The sequence below is a fragment of the Stegostoma tigrinum genome, chromosome 9 (genome assembly GCF_030684315.1).
Source record: "Stegostoma tigrinum isolate sSteTig4 chromosome 9, sSteTig4.hap1, whole genome shotgun sequence".
In the NCBI taxonomy this organism is placed as follows: domain Eukaryota; kingdom Metazoa; phylum Chordata; class Chondrichthyes; order Orectolobiformes; family Stegostomatidae; genus Stegostoma; species Stegostoma tigrinum.
In genome coordinates, this window is record NC_081362.1 from 66,552,100 (window position 1) to 66,579,216 (window position 27,117).

At 43.9% G+C, this 27,117-nt stretch overlaps 1 long non-coding RNA gene across 4 annotated transcripts in view; it reads left to right on the forward strand.

Moving 5' to 3' along the window:
* The window catches only part of LOC125455029 (uncharacterized), a 139,444-nt gene that overhangs the window by 22,921 nt on the left and 89,406 nt on the right, over positions 1–27,117 (forward strand). Inside the window, exon 1 of one of the 4 annotated variants that reach the window (XR_009446167.1) lies at positions 15,126–15,207. The exons of 2 other annotated variants lie outside the window; for them this stretch is intronic. This is a non-coding gene — a long non-coding RNA (uncharacterized LOC125455029). Of the gene's footprint in view, positions 1–15,125; positions 15,208–15,463; positions 15,773–27,117 lie in introns of those variants that run through there. One more of the 4 variants, XR_009446166.1, reaches the window with a different exon arrangement.

A 27,117-nucleotide genomic window follows, 5' to 3' on the forward strand; every position in this document is an offset into this window, starting at 1 on the left:
AATTTAACTGCTCCCACCTAATTACTTAGAGCAGATTTTGAAAAGATTGCACAGCTTTAGTAATTAGTCACTGCTTTAACTCTGTACACTGTCTCAATTGCTTTGGGCGTGGTGATTTGAAATACTGATGTCATACTTTAGGTATTTCTGGTTGTTGGAGGAGATTGGGAAGGCATTGAGATGTTAGGGAGTACTATAGTGGAGGTCTTTGTCTCCCAAACTTAAGATTATGAAATGTTAAATGATTAAAATGTAGATGGATAAATAAATGCAATAATCAGCAGAGTTATTTTGTAATGTCCAGCTATCTACTCCCACACATGAGTAAAATAAATCAGTTCATGCTTGATTTGAAAAGAAATATAGCGTTCAATGTATTTAAATTTAATCCAATTATTGTTTAAATAAAATGGAAATAAAGCAGATAAAACTCAAGATAATCTCCAAGGACAACTAGGCTTGGAGTTATCATTGCAAAGGTAGTTGGTGCAATGAAGACTAACTTCAATTATTGATTAACCTTCACATCATCTCTGAACAATGCTGGATCTCTGCATCAAATCTTTTGGCTCATTACACAGCACATCATTCAAACTCCATGGGGTAGATCTAGGTTGGATGTAAAATGTTCAAAGTGGTTTCATGTCTGTTAATTTGTGTAGAGATGAGCTGCATTCTGACATGCCTGGCCAACTACATTAACATGAAGAAGCACCCATTTTTATAGTTCATGGCTTTACCGTGTGAACCAGTTGATTGTAGAATATAAAGGAAGCAGGCTGAGGGGAGTTGGTGGAGCAACTTGCAGAAAATAGGAAACAAAGTGGAATGGACTGAAGAAGAGTCCATGGATTCTCTGATATCATCAGCATCCAAGGCCTTCCACTCCATAAAGGGTTGGTACCGAGTGCATGGAAGAAGTAGAAATCAGTGTCTAAGTGCAAAATAAGTATATGATTCCAATGTGCAAGATGTTTTGGGAAGTTCAAGTTTTAAGTTGGTCTTAAGTAGCATTGCAAAGTTTGTAGATTGTGCTCATGCGACCCCTGTCACTCATTATGACACGAGGAGACTAAGATTGTATCTGCAATAGTGCATCAAATAAATAGTAGCAAATTAGAGAGCAAAAAAAACATAAAATCTGGATTGTTCAAAAAGACAAATTCTGTACTGGTAGAGGTGAGGGTCTGATGAGAGAGGTTGAGGTTTGGATGGGGATGTAGACTAACAGGAAGGTTTATATTGCTAAGAAGACAAGCAAGCCTGAGGATTGAGGGTGTTCTGGCTATAATAAAACAAAGAACTGTGGTGCTGGAAAGCTGAGACAAAAACAAATAGCTGCCAAAACTCAGCAGCATCTGCAGGATGAAAGCAAAGTTAAAGTTTCGAGCCCATGGAGTCTTCATCATAACTATGTCAGGATCACTTGGTTCCAGAACCATGACAACTTAAATTCTAGTGATTAAGTGAGGGCGACAGCTCTTCACATCAAAGCAACATTTTGTTGTGCAGTATGGAGGAGGCCTGGTAATATTGAATTCAACGAGAGTCAGCAGAGCAACTCTCCATTGGCTGGAAAGGTCCTTCCTGTTGGAGGTCAATTAACTAAGCTTTAAGATGTTGCTGTAGGTGTATTAGGTGAGAGAAAGCACAATTGGTGGACAATGAAAACTCAAACATTGATTCACATTAAGTCTGTTCGCACAGACAATTTCATCCCAAGGTGTTTACCTTCACAATCACAAACACACCAGAAATAATAGAAACCAGATGTTCAATAGGAGTGAGAAATTTGGAGTAAATAATACTAGTTAATATAAAAATTACTGGAAAAATAATAGGTCTGAAAACTGACAAAACACATGTTTCTGATAACCTGGAATGCTAAATAAGGAAGCTATGGAATCAATGGTGCTTTGGATGTAAACATTCAAAGTTCCAAAGAACTCATTTGTTACTTGGGACATATTGTCAACAATGAAAGTATGATGGTGGATTGTCAGAAGATTAAAGGCCTCACAGAATTCCCAATTCTAAAGTCAGTCAGGATTTTCAAAAACTGTTGGAGATAGTGAATTAGTCGGTAAAATGTTGGCCTAACCCTGTAACCATGATAGAACTCTAGAGATAAAATCCTTCAAGAAATCAGGAGTATAATACTGGAATCTTCATCAAAAGGGCTTTTTTTTTAAGATTTAGGGAATGTTGATTTACATAGATGATTAGGGCATTATACTCCTTCATTTCCGATGATATCAGTAGCTGATTCTTCACCTACAGGCTTAGGAAGAGTATTGTTCAAGGAATCAACAGGCTGGATGCTGTAAATGAGGCTATCATGAATCAAGAGCATTATCTGATACAGAAAGAGCATATGTCATGATTGAGAAACAAGCTGCCTCTTTTATGTCAGCTTGAGAGAAATTTTCAGACCGCATTCATCATCTGAAAATGGACACTGGCAGGACTGCAAGCCTTTAATTTCTCTACTAGATGAGAAGGAACTTGCAGGAATGCCTCCAAAAATAGAAACATTTTGACTTTCCCTTGTGAGATTCTCTTACAAAGCAATCGACATGCAGGGGAAATTGCAGATGATGGCTAATGTACTCTCCACAGCTTTACCAGTAATAATGAAGACTTTATCCCAAGCCATACAAATGGCCCATGGTGGCACAATGGACAACAGGTCACAATTGGTTTAGCTAGATTCAACAAGAATCAATGAGGAACCAGGAATGCTTCAGCATCCATCAATATTGTACCAAGGATTGGATGCATCCAAGTTGCAGTTGTGTGGCCATGCCAGCATTGTTATGATCACAAAAATTATTTTACTTTCGTTGATGACAGACATGAAGAATGACTGAGGGGACGTCTGGAGAGCTGCAGAATGGACAATGGAAATCATCAAGTGTGGGAGCAGAGTTCAGTTGGCAGTGTGCTGGTCTGGGATCTCCAGAGACATTGAGGAATGGACCAATTGTCAAACATGTGCCATCAACAGGCCACATCAAAGAGAACTGGTAACACTGACCAAATTCTCTACCAGAACTTGGGAACGTGTGGAGGCGGGCTTCTTTGTTTTTGATGGAAAGCCTGACCTCATCATCATCAATTCATTCTCTGGGTAGATTGAAGTTTTTTAAAAATTACATACAAAGAACTTTGGGAGTTATCTGAGTCTCACACAATATTTTGGAACACATGACATTCTTGCCAAAGATGGTAGGCCACAATTGGCGAATAAATGTTTCAGCCATATGCAGCCAATTCTGGATGTATGCATGTCACAACACTCTCCTGCGTACCACTAATCTAACAGGGAGGCTGAATGTGGGGTTAATATGGCGAGGCTGCTCTGGAATTATATGACAGATTCAACCTACTCCAATGTGGTCTAACACTGCCAGTTCTACCAATGGGCGGAAAGCTGAACACTTAGTTCCCTACCTTACATAAGAAACTGGTCCAACACTTATATTTTCATAATTCCTAAGGGATACAGGATAAAGAGCAATTCTACTACATGCAACAGGCCACACATTCTGATAGGCAGCCCTGTGTGATGAAAATAGGAGAGCTGGGAGTGGGGCAGCAAGCAATGATCACTGATTTGAACAGAAAAGGTATGAGAGTCCATGGAGATGTAGGCTGACAGAGATTGTCCATGGACTGCACTGGTGAAGGGGCCGAGCAAAGAAATTATCAGAGCTTCATCCCACCGGGGTTGAAGACTCTGCAGATTATTTATTGGAATGAACTGAACAGGAAACTGGTAAAATTGAATTATGTATCTCAGACTATCAAGAAGACAGTCCAAGTCAACTCACTTCAATACAACAAACCACCAGTCATATGAAGAGAACTAATCTGGGGAGAATATTGATACTTCCAGTTGGCCTGAATTTATAGTTTAAGACTTGATGGTAGTTAGGAGAGTTGAAAATCTATAAACAAATATATAACAAATATATTATGAGGGGAAAAGGCTTTAGGAGACCATCATCTCCCAAACCATCCACAACCTCGTCACCCCAGGTGACCTCCCACCCACAGCCTCCAACCTCATCGTTCCCCAACTCCGCACCGCCCGCTTCTATCTCCTTCCCAAAATCCACAAACCCGCTTGCCCTGGTCAACCGATTGCCTCCACCTGCTCCTGCCCCACCAAACTCATCTCCACCTATCTGGACTCCATTTTCTCCCCCTTGGGGCAGGAACTCCCTACCTACGTCCGTGACACCACCCACGCACTCCAACTCCTCCAGAATGTCCAATTCCCTGGCCCCCAACACCTCATTTTCACGATGGACGTCCAGTCCCTATACACCTGCATTCCCCATGCAGATGGCCTAAAGGCCCTCTGCTTCTTCCTGTCCTGCAGACCCGACCAGTCCCCCTCCACTGACACCCTCATCCGCCTAGCCGAACTCGTCCTCACCCTCAACAACTTCTCTTTCGATTCCCCCCACTTGCTACAGACAAAAGGGGTGCCCATGGGTACCCACATGGGCCCAAGCTATGCCTGCCTCTTTGTAGGTTATGTGGAACAGTCCCTCTTCTGCACCTACACTGGCCCTAAACCCCACCTCTTCCTCCGTTACATTGATGACTGTATCGGCGCCACCTCATGCTCCCAAGAGGAGCTTGAACAGATCATTCACTTCACCAACACCTTCCACCCCAACCTCAAGTTCACCTGGACTATCTCCAACACATCCCTCACCTTCCTGGACCCCTCTGTCTCCATCTCAGGCAACCACCCAGAAACCGAAGTCCATTTCAAGCCCACCGACTCCCACAGCTACCTATAATACACCTCCTCCCACCCACCTTCCTGCAAAAATTCCATCCCCTATTCCAAATTCCTTCACCTCTGCTGCATCTGCTCCCAGGATCAGGCATTCCACTCCCGTACATCCCAGATGTCCTCGTTCTTCAAGAACCGTAACCTATCCCCGGCAGTGGTCAAGAACACCCTCAACCGTGTCTCCTGCATTTCGCGCAATTCATCCCTCACGCCCCATCCCTGCAATAACGGCCCAAAGAGAATACCCCCTTATCCTGCCCCCTTGACCTGTCCATCCTCCATAGACTGACCTATCCCCTCCCTACCTCCCCACCTATCTTCTCCTCTATCTATCTTCAGTCCGCCTCCTCCTCTCTCACTATTTATTTCAGAACCCTCTCCCCATCCCCCTTTTCTAATGAAGGACCTAGGCCAGAAATGTCAGCTTTTGTGCTCCTAAGGTACATCCTCACATACCACCCCACCAACCTCTGGATAGAACACATCATCCTCTGAAACTTCCGCCATGTACAATCCGACCCCACCACCAAAGACATTTTTCCATCCCCACACTTGTCTGCCTTCCGGAGAGACCAGTCTCTCCGTGACTCCCTTGTCCGCTCCACACTGCCCTCCCACCCCACCACACCCGGCGCTTTCCACTGCAAACACAGGAAGTGCTACACTTGCCCCCACACCTCCTTCCTCACCCACATCCCAGGCCCCAAGAAGATTTTCCACATCAAGCAGATGTTCATCTGCATATCTGCCAATGTGGTATACTGCATCCGCTGTACCCGTTGTGGCTTCCTCTACATTGAGGAAACCAAGCGGAGGCTTGGGGACCACTTTGCAGAACACCTACGCTTAGTTCGCAATAAGCAACTGCACCTCCCGATCGTGAGCCATTTTAACTCGCCTCTTCCCATTCCTTAGACGACATATCCGTCCTGGGCCTCCTGCAGTGCCATAATGATGCCACCCGAAGGTTGCAGGAACAGCAACTCATATTCCGCTTGGGAACCCTGCAGCCCAATGGTATCAATGTGGATTTCACAAGCTTCAAAATCTCCCTTCCCCCCCACTGCATCCCAAAACCAGCCCAGCTCATCTCCGCCTCCCTAACCTGTTCCTCCTCTCACCTATCCCCTCCTCCCACCTCAAGCCGCACCTCCATTTCCCACCTACTAACCTTATCCTGCCCCCTTGACCTGTCCATCCTCCCTAGACTGATCTATCCCCTCCCTACCTCCCCACCTATACTCTCCTCTATCTATCTTCAGTCCGCCTCCTCCTCTCTCACTATTTATTTCAGAACCCTCTCCCCATCCCCCTTTTCTGATGAAGGACCTAGGCCAGAAACGTCAGTTTTTGTGCTCCTAAGGTACTGCTTGGCCTGCTATGCTCATCCAGCTTCACACTTTGTTATCTTAGGAGACATGTTCTATATGGTTTTGAAAGGTACTTGATTTGCACACATGCTGTCATGATGTCACAGTAACTTGGCCAAAGAAGAAGCTGGTATAGGACAGGCCTGAGGACTGTGTGCTCTTAACAATCTCTGTTGTTATGTAGGCCCTGTACATGTAATCTAATCTAAGGCAATAAACGTACTATTCTTTGTTTACCAAAACTCTCCTGGTTAGGCCAGAAAGTTGTCTATCCTCATTACTTTGGTACCGAAACAACCCACACACACACAACACATTCATCCTCCAGGTGACTTTTCATTCACACTCCACCCTGAAAATGTGTGGATGGATCCTAGGAGACAACAGAACTCCTCAGTCTGCTCAAATCATCTGCAGGAAAGACATTATCATTTCAGATGTTCGCATAGAGACTCTATACCTGTTTCTTGAAGTTAGATTTTAGAACATAGAATATAGAACATAGAACATAGGACATAGGACATAGAACAGTACAGGCCCTTTGGACATTGATGTTGTGCCGACCTATTATCCTACTAAGATCAAACCACCCTGCATACCCTACATTATACTGTCATCCATGCACCTATCCAAGAGTCTCTTAAATGTCTCTAAAGTATCTGACTCCATTACCACAGCCAGCAGCGCATTCCACACGCCCATCATTCTCTGTGTGAAGAACCTACCTCTGACATCTCCCCTATACCTTCCTCTAATCACCTTAAAATTATGCCCACTCGTAATAGTCATTTCTGCCCTGGGAAAATGTCTCTGGCTATCCACTCTATCTACACCTCTCAGCATCTTGTACACCTCTATCACATCACCTTTCATCCTTCTTCACTCCAATGAAAAAAGCCCTAGCTCCCTCCCTCAACCTTTCCTCATAAGATCTGCCCTCCAGTCCAGGCAGCATCTTAAATCTCCTCTGCACTCTCTCTAAAGCTTCCACATCTTTCCTATATCGAGACAACCAGAACTGAACATAATATTACAAGTGTGGTCGAACTAGGGTTTTATAGAGCTGCAGTATAACCTCGCAGCTCTTAAATTCAGTTCCCTGCCAATGAAGGCCAACACATCATACGCCTTCTTTACAACCCTATCAACTTGTATAGCAACTTTGAGGGACCTATGGACGTGGACCCCAAGATCCCTCTGTTCCTCCACACTGCCAAGAATCCTGACATTAAAATTGTATTCTGCATTCAAATTTGACCTTCCAAAGTGAATCACTTCGCACTTTTCTGGGTTGAGTTGCATCTACCACTTCTTTGCCCAGCTCTGCATCCTGTCAATGTCCCATTGCAACCTACAACAGCCTTCCACACTATCCACACCTCCACCAACCTTCTTTTCCTCAGCAAATTTACTAACCCACCCTTCCACTTCCTCATCCAAGTCATTTCTAAAGACCACAAAGAGCAGAGGTCCCAGAACAGATCCCTGCAGAACACATTGGTCACCAAGCTCCAGGCTGAACACTTTCCATCTACTACCACCCTTTGTCTTCTATCGGACAACCACTTTTATATCCAGACAGTCAAATTTCTCTGGATCCCATGCTTCCTTACTTTCTGAGTATTGGCTTGATCTATCCTGGCTTAGGTTATGTGCAGCACTAAAATAAGTCAGTTCATGTATACTAAAGAGAATCATTAGAATGCTTTCCATTCATTTTAATTTGCAAATAATTCATAGGGTATTCTTTCCCTGCGATCCACAATTATTTGGTGAGGTTCTTGTGGATTGAGAAATTCTGTTCCTTCAGTTTCTGCGGATTAACTTTTGAATTCTGAACTGTCAATGCAACTGTAATCCTCACTGTTAATAAAGAAAAAAAAATGAGCATCTGAGATCAATGGCCAACATTGCATCAAATCTGATAGGGCTGGTTACAAACATTAACAAAGACATCGATGCTTAAGATTGATTGGCAATGGCTACTGTTTTGTGATTAGTAATTTGGCATTGTAAAGACCTTCACAATATTTTGTAAGAAATTTCCAAAATCATACCTGCAAGCAAATTTTGTACATATCTACATCTGCACGATGAACTGAGAGCATTTTGAACAGACACGTAAGTCATATGACTCAGTTTTTCCCTTCCTAGGTAGTTTCAGCTGTTCTTCGTATAATAGTTTACCAGAGAGATGTGCCAATGTTCAGCCTTGACTCTCCCTTATCATATCAGTGCTGCTTGCTGACAGAGCATTGAGGAATGATGGACTGGCTTTGTGATGTAATCTGTACTGATAAGACCAGACTGCTGTGGGGCTGGCCGGATGGGGGAGTAGAGTTGTGCTAGGTTCTTGCACAGTCCAATTGTGACACAGAAGATAAACAATCTATGTCAGAATAATAAACATTAAAAAAAAACATGCTAGCCTGTTCAATATTTTTGTGAGGCTCTGCTTTACGTACAACAAAAACAGAATGGGTGTGTGTGAATGAGCATTTTGTATTGCAGGGTTAAAAATTGTTTTGCTTATCGAAGCTTTTGACCAACTGCTTGCCAATTGGTTGATGACAATAATGTGCAAATTATCCCTTGTTGTGTAATGCAATGCCATACTGATTTCAGCAAATTAGGAAGATTAACGTGTATTATATGCTCCTAGTGTAATGTTAAACTATGTTCCTTGCTTTTTTCTTCACCAGAATGACTCTTCTGGTACACAATCTACTGCTTAACCCTAAACTGAGCTCCAAATCCCATTGTCTGCCACTACAGAGCCTGCCCACTTATTTTCAAACTCTACCAATGTCCATTCCTCCTTAGCCTCCTTCCCTGCCACTGAAGCCTTTTCATCTCCAGGCTTGATTGTTCCAATTCTGCACCCACTGGCCTTTCAACTTCTGTCCTCCATACAGTGTAACTCGTCCAAACTTCTTTTACCCACATCATATCACATTATGTCTGTTCCCCTTTCACCCAAGTCTTTTGGAAAATTGTGCTGTCTTGTCAGTAACCAATGCATCAAATTCAAAGTAAGGAGGAAAATTGGATGCTGCAATTCTTTATGTCAACCTTTCTATGGTAACACTTGTTCCTGCACAGACAGACAAAAATCTGGGACATTCCTTCTTCATTTCTAAGAACAAAACAAACTTCTTATCACACATCACTAAATGCATTTAACTAACTTCTCTATCCTGATTTATTTCAGAAATAATTCGTAGAGTTTGGGAGAAGGTGACTTCAATGTTGAGCTAGTCACACAGGGATTTCCCTCTCTACTACCCTTTATTCTTCATGCCCTCGGCAGTGTTTTCTACCAAAGGTGCATCATCACAATGTTTGAAATTTATAATTTTGTCTTCTGCCCTAATTCCTGGCAATACACTTGATATGAGGAATACTTTTTGTGGATATGTGGAAATGAAGAATTAATCCTCCAATCAGGTGAACTCTATCTTACTCTTAGCATTTTAAAAGACAGTGGGGAGGTTTGTCGAGTCGAGCTTCCTTTCTTAAATCCATGCCTAATGTTTCAACATCATGTGAAAGAACCACTTAATGCCTTTCCAGACCTCTAATGCATTACACAGCCAATGGAGTACCATTGAAGATTTGTGACTGTAATGTAGAAAAATACAGCTACAAATTTGCACAGACAGTTCCACAAACAGACATGGAATAAATTACCTTCAATGGTGTTATGAGGATTAGGTGCTGACAAGGTCAGTGATAAATGTCTTTTGCTGTTTATCCAAGCAATGCCATGGACAAAAAGTGGCATGAACATTTTTACACACCGTTTGGACTGTAGATGGGGTCTGGGATCAGCATCCCATCCAAAAGGCAAACACTTTCATGCAGCACCATTCTTAAATTACTACATTGAAGTATCACTCCTGACCTTGTACTCAAAGCCCTGGAGCCGCCCTTGAATTTAGAAACTTCAGGCCCAGAGGCAGGTGTGCTCCACTTAACTAAAACTGATACTAAATGGCTAAACATACACTCCTCTAGACCACTCCATGTTGTGGATTCTATTTCTTGGTCAGCCTTTGATGTTAAGTTAATGAGCTCTGGTTATCTGGATCAGATTTGTTTCCATGCTGAATTACAAAATAATGTGTTTAATTGCTTCCTTGCTGGCAGAAGTTCCAAGTTCTCAATTACTTTGTTCAGGACTATTACTAATCTGTACGCAGATTCCTTCAGCACCTTGAACATATACCATTTGATGCAAGGAATTTATATGTCTTCGGTCCTTGTATTCTATCAGGACAGTGATTGGGATCCAGCAGAAATTACTCAAGAAAAAATGCGTGCTGTTTGAAGAATGTGATTGTGATCTGCTGATCCCATCTGCTTTTTTGAAATTTAAGATAGAGGTCAGACCGGGTCTATATTTTGATTTGCAGAAGCAAATAGATGAATGAACATTGGAGATAATGGGAACTGCAGATGCTGGAGAATCCAAGATAATAAAGTATGAAGCTGGATGAACACAGCAGGCCAAGCAGCATCTCAGGAGCACAAAAGCTGACGTTTCGGGCCTAGACGCTTCATCAGGTCCGGGATCTAGGCCCGAAACGTCAGCTTTTGTGCTCCTGAGATGCTGCTTGGCCTGCTGTGTTCATCCAGCTTCACACATTATTATCTTAGATGAATGAACATTGTTGTGCAGAAGGCCTTGGCTGTTTATCCAACAGCAGGTGGACTGTAATTGGTAATAAAATAGCATACAGGGGATTTATCCTGCTGTGAGGAACCTGATTATCAACAGAGAGAACTTCATTTAAACATATTTTTATTAAGCTTTTCCATTTGCATTTTTTTTCTGTTAGCCATCTGTGTATCACTGCCTAGACTTAAACAACAACATCATTGACAATATGGCTACCATTTATGAAACTAACCTGTCTGTACAATTGCCAACCGTCCAGGATTGGCCTAGATTTTACCAGGAGTTGAACATCACGTCTCCAGGATGTTGCCGTATTCAATCCCGGGGAAAGCTCACACAGCGATCAAAAATATTGGGCTTAATCTTTTTTTTTCAGCCTGGGTCAATTTTGTTGGGTTTCATGGATGGTTTCTGTCTGTGAGGCCTAGTGAGGTTTCGCACCACATCTGACCAAACTCTCCTCATTTTGTTCCCACGTCCAATTCTAGGCACATTCTACCACTCTCCCTCGCTGCAACAACCTTGCCACTGCCATGATATCTTGGAATGGACTGGCATCCCTGCCACAATGCCATTTTTAAGGGGTCATTGTACACCCAGCCAAGCACTGTCAGTCCAGACTGCCTGCACAATTCCTGACATTTGAGTCAGGCATGGTAGACAAGAGCGCATTGGTGCCCTGTTTTACCCTGGACGCCCTGGTGGAGAGATTGGTGGGGAGGAAGGTGACCCTCTGCTCCCAGGAAAGCCAGAGGTTGCCATGACAGTGGACCATGCCAGCCTGGTCCAAGGTTACTGCCTGGGTCAGTATAACCTCAGTATCCTTAAGCAATCCGCAGTAGAATAGGTAGAAAGTCGATGACCATCTCAGCTCAGCTAACATGAGTGGCACCATCTTCTCTCTGGTACTTAACACTCACTCTTTCTGCCCACCTCCCACAAAAGCTCACTCTTGACTATTCTCATGATTCCATTTTTCTGAAGAAGCATCACCGGACCCGAAATGTCAACTCTGATTTTTTTCTTCACAGATGCTGCCAGGCCTGCTGAGCTTTTCCAACTGAAACAGTGTGGCTGACAGTTGAGTGTCACCTACTTGATACTGCATCTTTCTGCTTTCTAATTAGTGCAAGAAGGCAGTGAACCATGAGAACATTGGCCAACCAATAGCTAAGGCATTGGCAGGCACCTGGTGTGGGGTGGGTGGTTGGTGGTGGTTGTAGTGAACTGTTGCGATATCTCCAGAACTGGACTTCATCACAGGGTGCAACGTACCCATGCTCTTCTCAAAATTATATCTAGTTTTTGGGAAAAGTTTAGCAAACAGTAGAAAGTGCATAATCCCTTCATTGTATTTCATCCTTTTTAATTGATTCTATTGCCACGAGATGCCTTCTCTCTCTCGAGAGTGGCGTTGCTTCCCAAAGTTGAATGTGTTGAATGCCAAATGAAATAGAGACAGCTAACTAGAATAACACTGAAGACTGCTACATATTTTGTTGGCAATTCAGACTACTCATGATTTCATTCAGAAAATCTGAAAAATGAACTTGAATTTTTTAGGTAATTACCCGACAGCAACAGATTCTGTTATTCTTGGCTAGAGAAAACCAACTGAGATCCACTGCCCTGTTCTGTCCATCATCCTGTGTCCTCACCTGTTCTAAATATTTATCCACTCTTTCCTTAAATATTCGCTGCTTCGGTTTACTCCCTGTAACTGAATGATTCCATCGCCAACAGCTGTCTTTAAGAAGACATTTCTTCAACTTCTCTCTTTACTTGTAAAGGGATAAAGAACAAAGAACAAAGAAAATTACAGCACAGGAACAGGCCCTTCGGCCCTCCAAGCCTGCGCCAATCAAGATCCTCTGTCTAACCTGTCATCTATTTTCTAAGGGTCTGTGCTCATTTGCTCCCTGCCCATCCACGTACCTGTCCAAATATATCTTAAAAGGTGCTAACGTGTCTGCATCTACCACCTCCGCTGGCAACGCGTTCCAGGCACCCACCACCCTCTGTGTAAAGAGCTTTCCACGCATATCTCCCTCAAACTTTCCTCCTCTCACTTTGAACTCATGACCCCTAGTAATTGAATCCCCCACTCTGGGAAAAAGCTTTTTGCTATCCACCCTGTCTATACCCCTCATGATTTTGTTGGCCTCAATCAGGTCCCCCCTCAATCTCTGTCTTTCTAATGAAAATAATCCTAATCTACTCAACCTCTCTTCATAGCTAGCGCCATCCATCACCAGGCAACATCCTGGTGAACCTCCTCTGCACCCTCTCCAAAGCATCCACATCCTTTTGGTAATGTGGCAACCAGAACTGTACACAGAACTCCAAATGTGGCCGAACCAAAGTCCTATACATCTGCATCATGACCTGCCAACTCTTGTACTCAATACCCCGTCCAATGAAGGAAAGCATGCCATATGCCTTCTTGACCACCCTATTGACCTGCGTTGTTACCTTCAAGGAACAATGGACCTGAACACCCAGATCTCTCTGTTCATCAATTTTCCCAAGGACTTTTCCATTTACTGTATAGTTCGCCCTTGAATTTGATCTTCCAAAATGCATCACCTCGCATTTGCCCGGATTGAACTCCATCTGCCATTTATCTGCCCAACTCCCCAGTCGATCTATATTCTGCTGTAATCTCTGTCAGTCCCTTCACTATCTGCTACTCCACCAATCTTAGTGTCATCTGTAAACTTGCTGATCAGACCACCTACACCTTCCTCCAGATCATTTACATATATCACAAACAACAGTGGTCCCAGCACAGATCCCTGTGGAACACCACTGGTCACAAGTCTCCAATTTGAGAAACTCCCTTCTACTACTACCCTCTGTCCCCTGTTGCCTAGCCAGTTTTCTATCCATCTAGCTAGAACACCCTGGACCCCATGTGACTTCACTTTCTCCATCAGTCTGCCGTGGGGAACCTCATCAAACGCCTTACTGAAGTCCATGTATATGATATCTACAGCCTTTCCCTCATCAATCAACTTTGTCACTAAATTTTTTTCTCTGCATCTTTGACCAGAGAGAAGACATTTTTTCCATTCCCATGTGGCCAAATGGCATTTTGGCGATTGTGGTTAAACCTGATATGTAAGCCATTTGTCTAAAACCAGCAAATGTTCTATTCAGTAGCAGCAAGAGACACTCTAAACATGTCCTCAAAACACCCCTCTTCTGGGCAAACATCGCTGTCAACTGATTGTTTTGTGACCTATCAAAATGAAGAAGGCCTATCCAGTAAAGTACTGGAACACTGGGAGACTTCATGGGGAATGAGCAGAAGTTAAAAGAGAGCACAAATCTCCAAGCAACTCCTCTACTCAACCCTTCAAGCATCACCTGCCCCATATGTGGCAGATCGCACATTGGCCATATCAGCTGTCTGAGAACCCACTGAACTAAACTCAAAGCAACTCATGTTCATTTCTAAAGTAGTGCATAACAGAGACTTCTAAGAAGCCTCAAAGTGGAAAATGTGCACACTGTATCTTTTCAGACAGCTTTACGTAAATAGCAGAATGTGCTTTCACGTTCTTCTGCAGAAACTGCAGTTATAAATTATTCTTCTGCCTAGATTTGAAGTAGAGAAAAGTAGATTACAGAAACCTGGCAAAGACAATTGTGTTTGCCTAGACTGTTTTGCTTTTGCCTTCTCTAACCAGAGAGAGGAGAATGGGCTGACACTTGTATTCCCTCTGACTTTCTTTCTCACTGTGCAGGTCTCCAAAATCTGTGTGTGGAACCAGAAGTCAATCCTGTGATAGGCACGTCTACACCAACATTTGTGTGTGAAATCCTGAAGCATAGCTACACAGCTCAGAGGAATTGCTGATTGACCCCCTGCAATTGTATTCTCACACCCATTTTGCAAAGGAGGGAAGAAAATTGAGCTAACCACAACAGTACCAAAAAATGTCAGAAGGCAAGTCTCATATGTTTTCATGAATGGTAACCAAGACCTGAGCCCTCAGCATAATGGAGAACCTTTACAACATGGCAATAATGGTGGGCAAGCTAGGAAATGCCAAATCCCGTCTGCAAAATATGCTATTCTGCTAGAGCAGGGTTGGACATTATGTGCATGCACAGTTAACAGTGGCAGCTAGCTATTTCAATCATCAGCTACCTTACTTAAGTCAGATTTTAGTAGGCTAGGAATATAAAACCTGAAGTGTATGGAGTTTATGTGGTAAGAGCAACTTTGAACATTTGCATTTTTTTTTGGATTTTCAGAGTGCTCTTTCATAATGATAACATATCTCTTAATATGAGCCCAGGACACTTTTTGGGAAGGTAAGCTGCCTTCAGGAGAGGTAAGGTGCTTTTTGAAATTGTTAAAAGTAGTCATGCATGTGCCATTAAAAGAGAATAGATCAATAATTATCAAGTTGATTAGAATTGTCAATAAACCTGCCAAAATCACCACTCAGAACTATCAGGAGGACTTGTCAAGAGGACCTGTGAAAAGCACCAAGAAGAACTTTCAAAAGTAACCTTCAGAAGGAGCTGTCAAACTGTCAAGGCATTTAAATGCCCTGCCCTTTAAATCCATGAAACTAATGGAGTAATTATAAAAAACACACTATTTCACTCTCTTGACATAAGCATGAGGACTTCCCCTATTGGTCTAATGTTGCACAGCTGATGTAATAATCATCACAGCAGGTTCCCTGATGCAGGACTTCTTCTAACCTACCTCTGCATTTGGCATTCTCTAGACTACTTCCAGGGTCAGCTGCGTCAGCTTCTAAAATAGTCTGCCACCTCCCAGACTGAAAATCTGACATCTGGGAAGCAATATGTTAGAGTTTGATTTGTGGAGCCAGGAATTCTCCCAACTCTGTGCGTGTGACTTGTACAAAAGTCCCGACCAAAGAGGTGAGGTGATTTCTACTGGATCAGGGAATCCTAAACATGACAACATTATTTTTAAATTACAGGTCGGGCAATTGGGTCTGAAATCAAAAAGCTTGTTTTTCACAGAAAGGGTACTGGATGTCGAGAACCTTTTTCTCCCAAAAGGTTCTTAAAATGGATTCAGTTGATATTTTCAGGATTGAAATTGACAGGGTGTGGTTCAAGCTGTTGTTAAGAAGAAATGTGGAATAACTGTGACTAAATGGGAGTTTGAGAACAGGCCTAATTCCTTAATTTTTTAAAAATACAATGAAAAAAGTGTTCGGGTGATCTCAAGAAGATAGTTGCAAAAGATTAGTAACATCTGCCACTTTAAATATAACTCCACTGTAAAACAATATTATGCCAAAGAGAATGTCACATGCCTCCCATGAAAGTTTATGTTGCAGTTTCGGTGAGAAGTTTGTCAATGTTTGTAAGGGCAATGTCCAGGTTTTAGTAGGTAATCATTTACTCACAATTTTATTTTGAGGGAGCCACAGCTTGTTGTTAAATAAAAAATCATGCGTGACAAACTTCCCTTTAGCTATGTTTATACTCCATAGCAATGCCCCCTGCTCCTCAAATAGCCGGCAACAACTGTACACTGGCAACATATCTGAGCAGTCCAATTATTCTTAACTGAGCGTTCTCGGTCACCAAACAATGACAAGCAGTTCACTGAAACCTGCACAAGATCTGCTGTTTCAGGCCTGGCTACAATGACCCATAGGTCTCAAAGCAGCTTTTCTTTGTAATGAATAGGAAAGCTCACTTGTCACCTTCATCAAAATGACATCTTTCACAATGATTCAAGTGTATGCACTACGTGCTTGTGAACAAAGCTTTGTCAAACATTTATTTTCCTAAAATTGGTTCCACTTTAAAATATTTGTAATCCTTTAGCAGACTAGTGTAACAAAGACTTTGGTCTAGCCTGTTGGCACTGAGCAACCTATGACATGGGTTATTTGAGGCCATCAGTTCCTTTAATGTAGATGTTGAAGCTGTTACATATCAATATAGACTTTGTACATGCTTATGATGCCATTGTACAAAGAGATGCCTTTTAATTTACTGATGTAAGGAGACATAATTGTTGTTTAATTGTAACGTCGTAAAGTTGTGGATTTTGTTCTTAGACTTTATGTTTAGTGTACTCAGTGCCAGAGTTTTTATTTTGGAAATTGGACCTGATAGTTACGGCTATCAGTAAGCTTCTTAATTTCTCCATCTTCAACCGCAACATGGAGTCTCTGCTAAGGTTGCTGGTTTAGAGAATTGTAGACGGTAGTGGATAAGGTTATCTGGATAATCCAGCAAGCATATGATTTTCTGTTAGGGGAGATGTGGGGCAGGTGAAAAGTTCAGCTAGAGGTTGATGTATCTCTACACTGTTTTGCTTAAAGGTCACCCTCTTACCAGCTACCTGTAGCAAGAGGACAGGACTACACCTCACATTCAGATAGGATAACAAGCTCAGTCAATTTCTGGCCTCTCAACAACACCAGCAAAATCTTTTTTTTAAGAATGGCTGCTGGGCTATTTTAAAATCTGCTGCATGCGCAGTTCAACATTTATTCCTGCTGGGTTAACCATAGTTTAGGAAAGCAAGGAAAATCTGCAGTAAAAAAAATGTAAGCTCAATGGAAACCTTTGTCAAATACTGTCGATTGTTACCACTGAGGTCAAGTTAAAAGAAATCTCACTTGTTTGAATAACCCCCATTACTTTGGTACCATTCATCTGTGTTGCTGAGCACCTAGTCAATCAAGTTACAGGCATAAAAAATGATTCAAATAATTACATTTTAAATGACCAGAAGTTAAAGGCTTGACTCCACCTGTTTTAACAACTCTTGCTCTTCTGATACAGTGAATTACTGTATTAGCATGGATTGGAAATACCTATTCAATTAAAGCAATTAGAAACTAGTCATCTCACAGAACTGAAATGTGCTTTACTTGAATGACAAGTCATTGCTAAGTAACAGTCAATTTATAAAATTATTAAGACATCACTTTTGAAACTCATTCCAATCTGGTTTTATTTTTTCGGCAGTTTTTGTGAATTCTAATCCATTTTGCAACTGTTACAGGCAAGGTAATTCTAATTATTGCAGCCATTTAGTCAATTTGATTTTAATGTGGCATAATTTTCTATCTTATCTGATATAAATAAAGCAAGAGTTTGTATTTAGCATGTGCTAGTCTTTGCTTTCTTTTTCTGAAGCTGGACAATGGATAACTAATCCTGTGGTGCCTTTGAAAGACTCCTTTAACCCAAGTTGCAAAATGTAAATCAGCTATTTGCACTGTAACTTTACTTTGATGAACTGATCTATTTTATGCTACGAGTAGTGGCTCTATTTTGTGTTCAATAATGAGTGATGTTCCTTTCCAATTTGACAAAGTGACAATGACAGTAAAGCATCAAACTGATTTATAATGCTACCTAATATTAGAAATCTAGCACACTGAGCGTGGCAGAGTTGCACCAATATCTCGGTCAATAGACTGGAACATTGTAACAGGAATGGCTTCACCCAATTTAGATTAGTTAGCAACACGTTTAAAGCTGGATGTGCAGCTCACCTCATGGGAGACTGCGGGTAGCATGGTGACTCAACAGGTGGCATGGTAGTTCAGTGGCTAGCACTGCTGCCTCACAGTGCCAGGGATCCCAGTTTGATTCCATCCTCCAGTGACTGTCTGTGTGCAGTTTGCACTTTCTCCCTGAGTCTGTGTAGATTTCTGCCAGGTGGTCTGTTTTCCTCCCACAGACTAAAGATGTGTAGGGTAGGTGGATTGGCCGCGCTAAATTGCCCATAGTGTTCAGAGATGTGCAGTTTAAGTGAGTTAGCCATGGTAAATGCAGGGTTACAGGGAAAGAGTAAGGGATGGGATGCTCTTCGGAGGTTGGTGTGGACCTGTTGGGCCAAATAGCTTGTTTCCACACTGTAGAGATTCTACAATTCTAAAATTAACGCAGCAGCTACCCCAACACAAATTAGAATTGTACTAGGGACAGAATGATTGACTTATTGTGTACAATAAGAAACTAAACTGAACAACACTGTTGCCTGGGAAGTGTTGCAGCAGGAGCTGCACCAAAGGATGGTTGTCATACATAGGACTGAAGACAATCTCATTCATAAGAAAGAGCAAGATGATGTCTCAATGTTGATGGAATGGGCAGGCACATGGCAGATAAATTTTAATGCAGAAAGATGTGGGGAAGAATACAATGGAATGTGCAGTTTTAAAGTCAGTGCAAGAGAAGAAAGGGAATATTTGTGCATAAATCTTTGAAGGTGCAGTAACATTTATATTAAAAAAGTTCTCGGGTTTTATAAATACAGAAATAACATACAACAGCCAAGAAGTTGCTCCAAACTTACATAAAAGACGAATATATCAGTCACTGGTGTGTTGCACTCAGTTCTGAAAACCATCATTTGTAAAGGATGGGGAAGCTTTAAAGAGAGCACAGAGGAAATAGAATGGGAGTTTTCCCAGATTTTTGGTTGCACCTCCACCCATGTTCCTGATTTTACAGGCACCCCATATGGGAAAGAGAGTGCAGGTTGCAGATTCTCCTTGTGGAGCTAGTGCTGGTCCTTCTCAAAGTGGTCATGATCAGATCTACCCAGTGGGCTGTGGTAGGCATCATTATACCTGACAGTTTCCCATCTTTTGTGATTGTATCTGCACTTGAGTGTCCAGTGAGATGGGACATGCAGCACTTTCTGGCTTGATAGAGACCTTTAGAGACCAGCTATTTTGATTTGTTAACTTTCCAATTTCTTCTATAAGTTTTGTTCGTTAGTTTGTTACAGTACCCCTTTGGGGGCTGTTTCACCTGATGTTGATCGTTTTACAGGAGTAGAATGGGTTGAGAGACGGGGGTTATCTGGATAGATCAGAAAAGCAAGAGACTGGAGTTGGGAAGTTTTTAAAAGTCATGGAATGTTTAGAATGGTCAACAAACAGAAAAGCAAAACACTGTAGATGCAGTTGCGAATGGTCTGAAATAAAAACAGGAAGTACTGGAGAAAGCCAGCAAGCCTGGCAGCATCAGTGGAGAGTGAAATAGAGTTAACGTCCCAAGCCCATGTCTTTCCAATGTCTGCCTGACACAGATTAAATAATTGGCAAAAGTACCAGAGGTGACTAGAGGTCAAACTTTTTCACAAGTTGGAATACATTATCTGATAAGATGGATACAAGTTCAATAATAGCTTTCAGAAGGGACTCGGATAAGTACACAGGGAAAAGAAAATTGCAAAGATGTGAGGAAAGAGGAGGTTAGTGAGGACCAACTAGATTGTTCCATAGAATAGAATAGCAATTTATTGTCACTTTATTTATGAAAATACAATGAGATGTGTATAAGTCAACACAATTTGGTGCCATTTTAAATACAGAAATTATGAAAAGAAATAATTGAGACAAAGTTAGGACAAAGATGCTGGCATAAACTCAAATGCCTCCTTCTACATTGTTCTATTTTATGATTTTATGAAAAATATAGCTGCCAGCTACATGGTGAGTATTTCCCAACCGAATCAATGTAGTCGCATAGATTTCTTGTCTCTGAAAAAAAAGTGATTGCGCTCATCCAGCTCCTTTACATTACTTACACAGTCAACATAACCAGGAGACGAAGCTAAATTTGGAATTTCTGCACACAGTCTATAAAGCTGCTCATCCACTGATCATTGTCGTCAACTGTTGCTTCTCACAGCAAATAAGTACAAACGCTGTCTCAGCAGTCATCAAACAGAGGACCAGGTGCTGACCTGGTCTATTACATACCCGAAGATGTCCACAGCTACTTTGGGTTTTAATTTTTTATCATTCTTTTTTGTCTCTACTTTTTGTCATCCTATTTTAATTGCTCTTATATCATCCCATCACTAGCCTGTTGTCTAATACCACCAAAGACTGCACTTGGGCCTATCAATAAGCACCGAAAGTTGTGACCACATTACAGACATATTTTCACTCTTGGTTTTCTTGCATTAGTCAGGTGAATGGGGATAGAGATTTGAGAGTATTCTTGTTCCAACAAATCCCAGCCTAAGATGTTAAGTTCAGTCAGTTAAAGTCAGACAGTAGAGCAAGTACAAATCCAAATGTTGGTTGTACCATTCAAATTAAGAAGCACTGATGAATTAGAGCTGCACATCACATTTTCCATCATCATCGTGAGAGGAGCATATGTCCACAACAGTATACTCAGTATCACTGCTGATGACAGTGGGAGAGTTAATGGATGCATTTTTGCTCAGTAAAAGGGACAAATCCACTGTTAGGTGTTACTACATTACCTGAAAACAAGAATTTTCATCAACTGTCCAAGCTGCCCATCCCTTTAAGCTGTTGCAATCATCTGTTCGACACTTTCTGCCTCTACCCACCCCCATTCAAGCATCAATAAATCTTCTGTGTCAATGGAAATCATGCCCAGACAGAACTTGCTGAAAATAAATCAGTGAAGGAGACCTCAAGAGGTTTTCTATGATCAGCATGAGGTCTGTCAGATGGATGCAAGAGTTGTCCCACGAAGGTTTTGGCAATGTTCTTGAAAATGTGTGTCAATTGTTAATCATTAAGAACTGATTTAACACCTGTATTACTCATTAAGTATAAGTGAAAAAGAGATAATCAAGCCTTTACAATGTGTTCTATTGTATCACCTCACCCTTTCACAGTGCTTGATGTGAGCATATACATGTATAGTTCCACTTTAATTAAACCTTTAAAGCAATTCAATCAACACAGAGAGAACAGATAATGATGACAAACTAATCACCTGACAAAATATCTCTGAAAAACTTCTCATACACACACTACACAATACAACCTTAGTCTTTATGTAAATGGTGGGCCACTGAGTTTTTATGACTGGGGTAAATGCCTGCCCATAGTTCCTTTACCATTCAAACTGGCCACATCCTTTAGTGACCTTACAGGGCTTGTAAGGCAATAGGTATGACATTTCATCAAGTATGATTGTGGCGTTCACTGCATGATCTGTCATTTTAAATGAGGAAGTAATGTTTATGAGCTACAAGCAAATATACATGCAAGTGATCTCCAAGCTGTTCAATGTCACACTCAGGCATCCCAGAAATTAGAACAAGACATAAAAGACTTTGTTTTCACTATCTCTACTTCACAAAACACAGTCCTGCAGGGTTGTTTCTTTTCCACACAATGATGTCTTCACATTTGGATCATTATTGGCTCCTCCTGCAGAAGTGATGTCTCCCGCATTATGAGGCTTAGTTAACTTATTGTTACAGCTATCTCAAAAAGTAGAACAGGCAAAGCTACTTTGCAGTAAACATACAAGTGGTTTTCTCCATTAACTCTCCATTCTCCATTCTACATAATAAAAACAACTACAGAGGCGTGAAACTACTCGGACAGGAATTGCAAAGAACAGCGACAGCCTTGATGGCCCAAATGGCCCATTTTACTGCTGTGCTCCCAAATCAGGCATCTCGCACTGGACACACATATCACACAGGGGCGTGATAATCACCATGTTTGTGAGAGAAAACACTTCCCAGTTTTCATTCAGAAAGACCTTTTATATAAACAGGATACTTCCGACAGATGGTATATTCCTACTGGGTGCAAAGAAATGAGAATATCATAGCTTTTCTTCTAAGGTCTTCATCAAGAGAAATGGTTGGCCCTTAATTCGTGGTCAAATGTTATCTGATCACTCAAACATCAGTGTGCTCCAAAGTCGGCATTTGCCAGGGAGCACCATGATATCTTCACTGTGCATTAATCCTGCATTAATTAAGAAAATACACAAGGTGAAGAACATATAAAGGAATTGTATCAATGGCTGTAGATCAATAGTAACAGAGAAAAAAAACAGATCGATACATTATTTTCTGAACCAATAACAAAAAAAAAGCCATCATAGGCAATAAATGTTGGTCTTGCCCATCTTTAGTTGTCCTCGAGATAATGATGTTGATACATTACCATCTTGCATCATTGCTGTCCACGTGGTGCAGATCCTCCCACAGTGCTGTGAGGAAGGGTGATCCAGGATTTTGACCCAGCGGTTACTGATAGGATTTGACAAACACTGTTCCTGATAGTAACAAAGAGTTTCTTTCGTTGCATGCAGGTCAGACAGAATTGTATGACTGCATTGACAGCTATGGACCCTACCAGCCTGAAACATCTTGTAACAGGAAGAGGACGTAGGGCTGGGAATGGCTTTCAACCCTTTTGAAGCAGTTGCTGTAGGAAGGTCATCGTTTTTCATCAAAATTTTATTTGTGTCTGACTGTTGTACATAATATACATTTAGTCAATGTTTTCTTCACCATCACAACTCACTTTCTATGATAGATTATAAGACCTGCCTCTCTCAACTGGTTTAGGTTTCCTCAGCTAAATCCTTGGGGAAAGTTGCTCCTTGATTATAACTGAGTCAAAACAAATGTTATTTCTAAGGTCACCAGCTCATATCACATGATATCCTGCTGACCCCACCCCAACTCAATGTTTTCCTACTGGATGTGAGTTTGCTCGCTGAGCTGGAAGGTTCGTTTTCAGACGTTTCGTCACTTTTTTTTTATTTGAAAAAATATACTTTATTCACAGAATGTACAAAAAATAAAACATTTATACACCTACCCAGTCATGCAAGCCACTCCGGGTTACCCGGGGGTACGTACACCAACTAAAGGAAAAAAAAAAACAAAACATGGAAAAAAAAACAAAGCAAAGAAACCGCCCCGGCAGTCGTCACCCCGCACAGTCCCAGTTGGCCCCCTGACCAGTTGGGGAAGGCGCCAGCTGGGCCCAGTTACCAGATAGGATTCTTTTCCCTTTTCTGGACGAGGGGGCTCATACGGTGGTCTTTCCCCACCGCGCCTTGGCGGCGGCTGCCCCAAGCTTTAGCGCGTCCCTCAGCACGTAGCCCTGGACCTTGGAGTGCGCCAGTCTGCAACACTCGGTCGGGGTCAGTTCTGAGAGCCGGCAGACCAGCAAGTTGCGGGCAGACCAAAGAGCATCTTTCACCGCATTGATGGTCCTCCAGGCACAGTTGATGTTGGTCTCGGTGTGCGTCCCCGGAAACAGCCCGTAGAGCACGGAGTCCCGCGTCACGGAGCTGCTCGGAACGAACCTCGACAAATACCACTGCATCCCCCTCCAGACCTCCTGCGCATAGGCACACTCCAGAAGGAGGTGATCAACAGTCTCGTCCCCCCCACAGCCACCTCGAGGGCAGCGTGCAGTGGTGCAGAGATTCCAGGCATGCATAAAGGATCTCACTGGCAGAGCCCCTCTCACCGCCAGCCAAGCAATGTCCTTGTGCTTGTTTGAAAGTTCTGGCGATGAGGCATTCTGCCAAACGACTTTGGCAGTCTGAGTGGGGAACCACACGACGGGATCCACCCTCTCCTTTTCCCGAAGGGTCTCGAGGATACTACGTGCTGACCACTGCCCGACCGCCTTGTGGTCAAAGGTGTTTCCTTTCAAAAATTTCTCCACGAAGGACAGGTGGTACAGAACGGTCCAACTACTCGGAGCGTTCCGCGGCAACGAGGCCAGGCCCATCCTTCGCAACACCGGGGACAGGTAGAACCTCAGTAAGTAGTGACACTTGGTGTTTGCATACTGAGGATCTACGCACAGCTTGATGCAGCCACACACAAAGGTAGCCGTCAGGGCGAGGGTGGCGTTCGGTACACCCTTTCCCCCATTTCCCAGGTCTTTGTACATGGTGTCTCTGCGGACCCGGTCCATCCTCGACCCCCAAATGAAGTGGAAGATGGCCCGGGTGACCGCAGCGGCGCAGGTCCAGGTAATAGGCCAGGCCTGCGCCACATACAACAGTACCGAAAGCCCCTCGCACCTGACAACCAGGTTCTTACCCGCGATGGAGAGGGACCGGAGCGTCCACCTGCCCAGCTTCTGCTTAAATTTGGCAATACGCTCCTCCCAAGTCTTAGTGCATGCCCCAGCTCCACCAAACCAAACACCCAGCACCTTCAGGTAGTCTGTCCTGACGGTGAAGGGGATGAAGGAGTGGTCGTCCCAGTTCCCGAAGAACATGACCTCGCTCTTACCCCTATTGACTTTGGCACCCAAGGCCAGTTCAAACTGGCCGCAGATGTCCAACAGCCTACTCACCGACCGACGATCGGTGCAGAAAACGCGACATCGTCCATGTACAGGGAGGTCTTGACCTGAAGGCCTCTGCTGCCTGGGATAGTCACGCCCTTCAGGCTCACGTCCTTCCTGATGGAGGCGGCGAAGGGCTCCACACAGCACACGAACAAGGCAGGAGAGAGCAGGCAGCCCTGCCTGACTCCAGATCTAACAGGAAAACTGTCTGATTCCCACCCGTTGATCGAGACTGCGCTAACGATGTTGGTGTAGAGCAGCCGGATCCAATTGCGGATGCCCTCCCCGAACCCCAATTTGGAGAGGACGTCCCTCATGTAAGCATGAGAGACCCTGTGGAAGGCCTTCTCCTGGTCCAGGCTGACGAGGCAGGTGTCCACCCGCCTGTCCTGTACGTAGGCGATCGTATCCCTGATGAGCGCGAGGCTCTCAGCGATCTTCCTGCCCGGCACAGCACAGGTTTGGTCAGGGTGAATCACTGACTCCAGGACAGACCTGACCCGGTTGGCAATGACCTTGGCCAGGATTTTGTAGTCCACGTTCAAAAGTGAAATGGGACGCCAATTCTTAATTTCTTCCCTCTCCCCCTTCCTCTTGTAAATGAGGGTGATGATGCCCTTCCTCATGGACTTGCACATTTCCCCTGCCCGAAGCGCACTATCGTACACCTCCAGCAGGTCCTGGCTGACCAGGTCCCACAGAGCGGAATACAGCTCGACCGGTAAGCCGTCGCTTCCGGGAGTCCTATTCCTCTGCAAGGACTTGAGGGCTCTGGCCAGCTCGTCCAGGGATATCGGCCGGTCCAGCCATTCCCTCGTGCCGTCATCTAAGACCTCCGTGATAGACGACAGGAATGACTCGGAGGCCGTGCTGTCCGTGGGCTTCGTGTCGTACAGTCCGGCATAGAAGGATCTGCTGATCCTCAAAACGTCGGGCCGAGACGACGTCACCGAGCCGTCGTCCTCCTTCAGCCGGCCAAGCACAGAGCTCTCTTTGTGCACCTTCTGAAAGAAGAAACGCGAGCACGTCTTGTCCTGCTCCACGGAGCGGACCCTGGACCGGAAGATTATCCTGGAGGCCTCCGCGGCGAAGAGCGAGGCTTGCTGGCCCCTCACCTCGCGGAAGTCCTCCGTGACATCGACCCCCATCAACTGCAGAAGGAGCAGGTTCTGCACCCTTTTTTGGAGTCGCGACAGCTTTCCCCGCCTCTCCCTTGCCTTCTGAACACCCTTGAGGACAAAGAACCTCTTGATGTTCTCCTTCACCGTCTCCCACCAGTCGCCTGGAGACTCAAAGAGGGGTTTCGCGGTTCTCCAACTGGCGTACTCCCTCTTAAGCTCCTCGACGTTCTCTGGGGTCAACAGAGTCGTGTTGAGCTTCCACGTCCCCTTGCCGGCCGGCTGGTCGTCCTGTAAGTGACAGTCGGCCAACAGGAGGCAGCGGTCAGAGAAGAACACCGGCTCGACACCGGTGGACCTGACCGAGAACGTCCGTGACACAAACAGGAAGTCTATCCTTGAGCGGATAGACCCGTCTGGCCGCGACCAGGTGTACATCTGCTGCGGTCCATCTGCAGGGGTGCTGAAGACTTCGAGCAGCTTGGCGTCCTTCACCATGCCCATCAGGAATCTGGACGTGACGTCCAGTTGAATCCCCCCACCCGCTGTCCCCACGCCGGATCTTCCATCTGCATCAATGATGCAGTTGAAGTCTCCGCCTAGGATGACCGGCCTGGACGTAGCCAGCAGGGGTGGAAGCCGCTGCAGGACAGCCAACCGCTCACTCCGTACTGCTGGGGCGTACACGTTGATCAGCCTCAGGGGAGCATTCCTGTAGGTGATGTCAGCCACTAGGAGGCGCCCCCCCACCACCTCCTGAACTTGAGAGATGGTGAAGTTGCGCCCCCGCAGCAGAATAGCCAGGCCCGAGGAGCGACAGTCGTTACCCCCCGACCAGATCGAAGGTCCACAGGTCCAGGCGCCGGACCATTTCCCGTACCTGCCGAGGTGCGGTATCCTGCACTCCTGCAGAAACAGGAGGTCCGCCTTGACGGTGGTCAGGTAGGCCAACGTGGACACACATCTCGCGGTTGACTTGACGCTGCGCACATTAATGCTCGCAATTCGTACCCCCATTGTGGGCAGTGACCGCAGTACC